At 52.0% G+C, this 6,160-nt stretch overlaps 1 non-coding gene across 1 annotated transcript; it reads left to right on the forward strand.

Annotated features, from left to right (window-relative positions):
* The first annotated feature begins 4,662 nt into the window (after positions 1–4,662).
* On the forward strand, positions 4,663–4,784 carry LOC138084915 (small nucleolar RNA SNORA26). Its single transcript, XR_011145314.1, has one exon. It is a non-coding gene; the product is annotated as a small nucleolar RNA SNORA26 (small nucleolar RNA).
* The last annotated feature ends 1,376 nt before the right edge of the window (positions 4,785–6,160 follow it).

Consider the following 6,160-nt stretch of genomic DNA (forward strand, 5'->3'; position numbering starts at 1 on the left):
GCCAAAACTGGGAGGAGAATGTCCTGCCAAGTCCACCAAAGGCTGCTGAGCACCTACTGTATGCCAGGCACTGGTTTGGGACTTTACCTAGATCAGGGGTCACCCTCCCCAAGAGCTAAGAATGGCTTTTTACATTTTTTAGTCCTTTTTTTTTTTCCAATAAAAGAACAACATATGAAAATTGGATGGAATTCAAATTTTAATGTCCACAAGTATTTATTGGAACACAGCCACACCCATGTGTTCAAGGGTTATTTCACACTTGGAGACCAGAATTGAGTGATTATGGAAGAGACCAGATGGCCAGTAAAACCTAGAAAAGGTTTGCTTCTTAAGCCTGTAAGATAGAGGTTAAGACTGCACTATACGAAAGAGAAAGAATGAAGGTGCCACACAGCCCTCCTCCTTTGCTAAGGTTCTGACCTACGCCACCTCCAGGCAGGGTTGACCCCGCCTCCCTAGCCCTGCTTAGTAAACCCGACCCTCTGCATCCGAGCACCCAGTAGAGCGTCAGCGCCCCTGCCGGCTGTCGGGGATTGGACCGAGCAAGTTGAGCCCCGACTCTTGTCGTCTACCGCCACCTGCTGGCCGTCTTTGGACGTGCATACAAGGGGTGGGGTCCGAGGGAGGGCGGGGCCGTGCGGACCTGTGTGGCAACCAGCGAGGCCAATCCGCAAACACTTCCAGGCCGACTGAAGTCTTCAAACTTGTGTCCACTGACAACGTTTCAGGTCGTCCCTGATTATTTGATGGGTGAGAATACAATTGGCAGTGCCCAGAAGGGTGCCCAGATGCTCAAAAACGTTAGGTGTTAATTGTGTCTTTGAGACTCGTGGCGGGGGGGGGGAGGGGGGGGGGCGGGCGTTGTTGAAGGGGGTGCCCTGATCAAGGAACAAGAGCTGCAGCCAGAGGGTGGCTGGAAGACACTTGAAATATCATCAACTGACCCAAATCTCCTGACCATGCACTGGGCTTTGCGTGCTTCTTTCATTCTTTCTTACCTTCATTCATTCCTCATTAATTCTTTCAAGAAACCTTTCTTGAGCACCGAAGGAGGCACCCCACTGCACTGAGAACAAGACAGTGTTCTGTCAGGTATATCTGACAGTCCAGCGGGGACGAGTATTACCTGTTAATTTCTGTAAGGCATGCATGCTAAGTGCTAAGCCACTTCAGTCATGTCTGACTCTTTGCAACCCTATGGCTGTAGCCCACCAGGCTCCTCTGTCCATGAGATTATCCAGGCAAGAATACTGGGGTGGGTTGCCATTTTCCCCTCCAGGAGATCATCCCAACCCAGGGATTGAACCTGCGTCTCTTGTGTCTCCTGCATTGGCAGGCATATTCTTTACTACTGAGCTACCTGGGAAAGATCAGTAAGGCATGAAGAGGCATATTTAGGGGCAATGGAGAAGCTTAAACCAGCAGAGCAGCACTCAAGGCATTGGGGAGTGCTTGGAACGGCCTGAAGGTGGGTGAGTTAGCCAGACAAGAGGGAGTGTGCGTGTGCAAAGGCCCAGAGGTGTGTGTGCCCAACAAGTTGCTGAAGGAAGGCCAGAAAGGCAGGAACACAGAGAACAGCCGGGAGAGGAGGCAAGACGAGGCTGGAGGGTGAAGGGAACTGTGCCAGGTTGTGTCTGCCAGGGTCTACCGACAGCCCCTGCAAGGCCCGCAGAGGCAAATCACTTCTGCTCTTCAGGTTCACCCTTCCATGACTGGGCAGTTCTGATTGCTACAAAGTCATTCATTTTGGGATGAATCAGCCAGCTGTATGCTCCCCTGCCCACAGGCTCCTGTCCTGCTCAGGCCATGCATAGGCAGAGCCCCCAGAACAGCCTCTCACCCCTTCACATCCTCACTGGCTCTTCCCTGAGGGAGGCAGCCTCACAAGGCGGGGTGGGGGGAAGGCTCCAGGTGCAAATCCCAGCTCATCCCCTTAAAGGCTGTGTGACTTTGGGCACCTTACGTAACCTCTCTGAACCTCAGTTCTCTCCTCTGTGTAAGAGGCATAACCCTGCTCACCTCGGAGTGGGCGCACTTACAGGAATGGAGGCAGGACGTGCTCCCCCTCCCGGGTGCTCCCCCCAGCGCCCCAGGCTGACCTGTGACACGGGCGGTAGGTGTCGGTCATCAGGGCACACTCCTTGTTTCCACTTCACTCCCACTACAGTGCCTGCCACTCAGTGGGTGTGCAATAGTGTGAACTGAATAAATGAGTGAGTGAATGATTACTGATTACAGGCAAACCCACAGTTGCCACTTGGGACATAAGCCAGCACAATTACAAATGGTAACAATGCCCACAGCTCCCCAGCTTAGCCAGCAGCACCCTCACTCCCATCACATCCCAGGTGAGGGTTGTGGTGGTTGTTCAGTCACTTAGTCGTGTCCGACTCTTCGTGACCCCATGGACTGCAGCATGCCAGGCTTCAAGAGCAGCGGCCCAGAAGACAAGTCCATTAGGAAATCAGTCCTGAATATTCATTGGAAGGACTGATGCTGAAGCTGAAACTCCAATACTCTGGCCACCTGATGTGAAGAACTGACTGATTGGAAAAGACCCAGATGCTGGGAAAGATTGAAGACAGGAGGAGAAGGGGACGACAGAGGATGAGATGGTTGGATGGCATCCCCGACTCGATGGACATGAGTTTGAGCAAGCTCCGGGAGTGGTGATGGACAGGGAAGCCTGGCATGCTGCAGTCCATGGGGTCGCAAACTGACACAACTGAGCCACTGAACTGAACCGAACTACGAAGCTGGAGGAAGTTTAAGGCTGGGCTCCGCGTGCTCGCGGCGCCCTCTGCTGGGAAGACCCGTCGTTGCGTGCCCAGGGAAGAGGTGGAAGGACACGCAGTCTCTACCCGACCCAGCTCTCCCTGAGGACTGCTGGGGGTAATCCCGCCCCTTCACCACACGACTCCTCTCCCCAGGGAAGCCCCAGGCTGTCCCTGACCCTCTCCAGACATCTTTGCCCTTCCCCTCAGGCAGACCCATTTCAGACATCCCTAAATCTACCCCGTCCTGCCCCTGCTTTCTCAGTTGGTCTCAATGGTCAAATGTTGGAGCAGAAAGGACTCCAATAATAAACAGCAATAGCAAATGGGGTCTTCCCTGGCTGTCCAGCAGTTAAGACTCTGCTTTCCAATGCAGGGGGCGGGGGTGGGATCCCTAAGGTCCCACATGCCTTGAGTGCAGCCAAAAGTTAAAAATAAAGCCCCCTCTCTGTTCCAACATCGCCCCTCTTCTGGCACCTTGCCCCTCTTCTGGGCCCCACAGAATCCCGGAAAAGCAGAGAGTGTGATGACCTTCAGATGATTAGTGCAATCATCATTTCGCCTTCCGAAAAACTGGGGCAAGGGGACTGGAAGAGAGCCGAAGGTGGAGTCTTCGTGCAGAGCTGGACTTTGTGATCAGTTCGTTTCTAGTACACAGACACTTGCCCGAGGCCGCAGTGCAGAACTAGGACCAAACCTGCCACTCCCTCCCCGGTGCTCCTTCCGTCCTACCAGGGTCTCCCTTGGAAAACGGACCTCGGGAGGGGGCGGTACAGGAAACCCACGCACACCCTCACTATAGGCCTCCCATTGGTGCTTCCACCCCAGAACAGACGCCCCCAGTCCTAGAGAGACGACTCTCCTCCACACACGTCGAGGGAACCGGTTACTTTTTAGGGCCTTGAGTGCAGGGAAGACCCGGGAACATGGGAGGGGAGGGAGCCTCACCTATTCTGAAGCCTGGTCTATGCTGCCATCTTGTGTCCACAGCAGGAAGTGCGCCCGTTTCGCCGCTCGGAGCAAGTTCCCGAGTTAACACTCGGGTTGAGCGGGAACTGAGCCCTGCGCTCCATCTCCTCCAGACACAGGAAGGAACAAGGTACAGCCCATTCCTTCACAGTTCACTTACAGCTTACAGTCTGGCCTCGTGGCCTCCAAGTGACGTGACCCAAAACCCAACTCAGCACCGAATACTCACCAAGATAGAAGGTCAGCAAAAGTTTCCAAAAGATAGAGAAGCATCAGGAAAGTGATGTTGAAGCTGGGCAGGTAGGGGCTTCCCTGATGGCTCAGCTGGTAAAGAATCCGCCTGCAATGCGGGAGACCCAGGTTCGATCCCTGGGTTAGGAAGATCCCCTGGAGGAGGGCATGGCAAATCACTCCAGTATTCTTGCCTGGAGAATCCCCATGGACAGAAGGAGCCTGGCGGGCTACGGTCCATGGGGTCACAGAGTCAGACACGACTGAGCAACTAAGCACAGCACAGCACAGGGGCTTCCCTGGCGGCGCAGTGGTAAAGATCCGCCTGCCAGTGCAGGAGCCACGGGTTCCATCCCTGGTGGAGGCAGATCCCACGGGCCACAAGGACTGAGCCTGTGCTCTCGAACCTGGGAGCCTCAACTACTGAGCCCATGTGCCAAGTCACTGAAATTTGCACCTTAGAGCCGCTGCAATGGGAAACCTACAAACCACAATTGGAGAGTGGACCCCGCCCACCGCAACCAGAGAAAGCCCACGAAGCAATGAAGACCCAGTATAGCCAACAAAAAATTATACACAAGCAAGAAAACTCTCTGAATTTAGGAAAAAAAAAGAGAGAGGTGGGGTGGGCAGGTAGAACTGGAGGCAAGTGAAGAGGAAAGAAGGCCCTCCACACCCTTTTCCTGTGCCCTTTTAATGTTGACGCAGTGTCTTAGGAGGCTAACACAGAAGGGTAAAGACAGTCTCCATAAAATCCAGAGAATAGACCGTGGAACTCCTCTTTGGATCCCGGCTGGAGTCACAGCTGAAGGGGGAAAAAAAAAAAAGAAGAAGGAGAAGTAGGCACTCCAGATAGAGGCACTAGCCTGAGCAAAGGCAGGAGCCAGGAAAGCATCGTTTCTAAGGAATCCGGTTTGTCCCAAGACTAGATCAGGTGTAAGGCATTACGGGCAAGATCATTTGGGAGCCTAATGGGCAAGGCTGAGTTTGTACTTAAAACTTTACGCAGTGGTCTTCGAGCAAGGGCAAGCTCCAGCAGGTATGTCTGCAGGAAAAAGCAGTATAACTGCAGAGGAGGGGAGTGAACAGGACAACTGAAAACGGCTGAAGGACACGCAGTGCTGAGGGTGAGGGTGGTACCCCTGGGAGCGCTGATGAGCCAGGGCCACCAGGAGAGACGAGGCCTTCAGCTTGAGTTGCTCTCCATGAACATGTCCTTCACGCAACTAGGAATAATAAATTAGTAAAAATGGAAGCAGTAGCAGTCACGCAGGAGACTACATAGTAAACGAAGCACTTTATCACTCACACATGCCTTCGACCAGTGTTTACTGAGCCTGCTATGCGTCGGGCCCTGCACTAAAGGGCTTGCGATCTATCAGTAACCGATGGCTGATTCCAGTGGAGGAGGTGGACATTAACAGCCCTGATAAATAGCTAAAAAACGCAGTGTCCTAGAAGGCGCTAAGGGAAACAAAAAAAAAGAGCAGTGACGCAGGAAAAGGAGCATGAGGGGACAGGGTAGAGGGCTGCAGCTTAATACAGGGTGATCATGTGACTTCCCTAGTGGTCCACTGGCTAAAACGCAGGGGGCAGGGGTTCAATCCCTGGTCAGGGACTGGATCCCACGTGCCACAACTAAAGGATGTCATGGGCCACAGCTAAAAAGATACCACATGCCGCAAGGAAGATGGAAGATCCTGCGTGCCACAACTGAGGCCTGGCATAGCAAAATAAACAAATAATAATAAATAAAACAGCATGGCCGGGAAAGGCCTCTGTACAAAGGAGACATTTAAGCTAAATCTTGAGAGGGAGGAGAGCTGGAAATCTTTTTAAGAAATGTGATACAAATGAACTTATTTTCAGACTCACAGACATAAAACAAATCTATGATTTCCCAAAGGGGAAAAGGGGTTGGGGGAGGGATGAATCAGGAGGTTGGAATTAACATACACACACTACTGTATTTACCGTAGATAAGCAAGAAGGACATACTGTGTCACACAGAGAACTCTACTCAGTATTTTGTAATAATCTATAAGGAAAGAGAATCTGAAGAATTTATTTATATAACTGAATCACTGTGCTATACACCTGAAACTAACATATTTTAAACCAACTATACTTCAATTTTTGAGAAGTTTTTTTTTTTATTTACTTCGCCTTAAAAGGCCTATATC

This window comes from Capricornis sumatraensis, chromosome 8 (genome assembly GCF_032405125.1).
Source record: "Capricornis sumatraensis isolate serow.1 chromosome 8, serow.2, whole genome shotgun sequence".
NCBI lineage: Eukaryota > Metazoa > Chordata > Mammalia > Artiodactyla > Bovidae > Capricornis > Capricornis sumatraensis.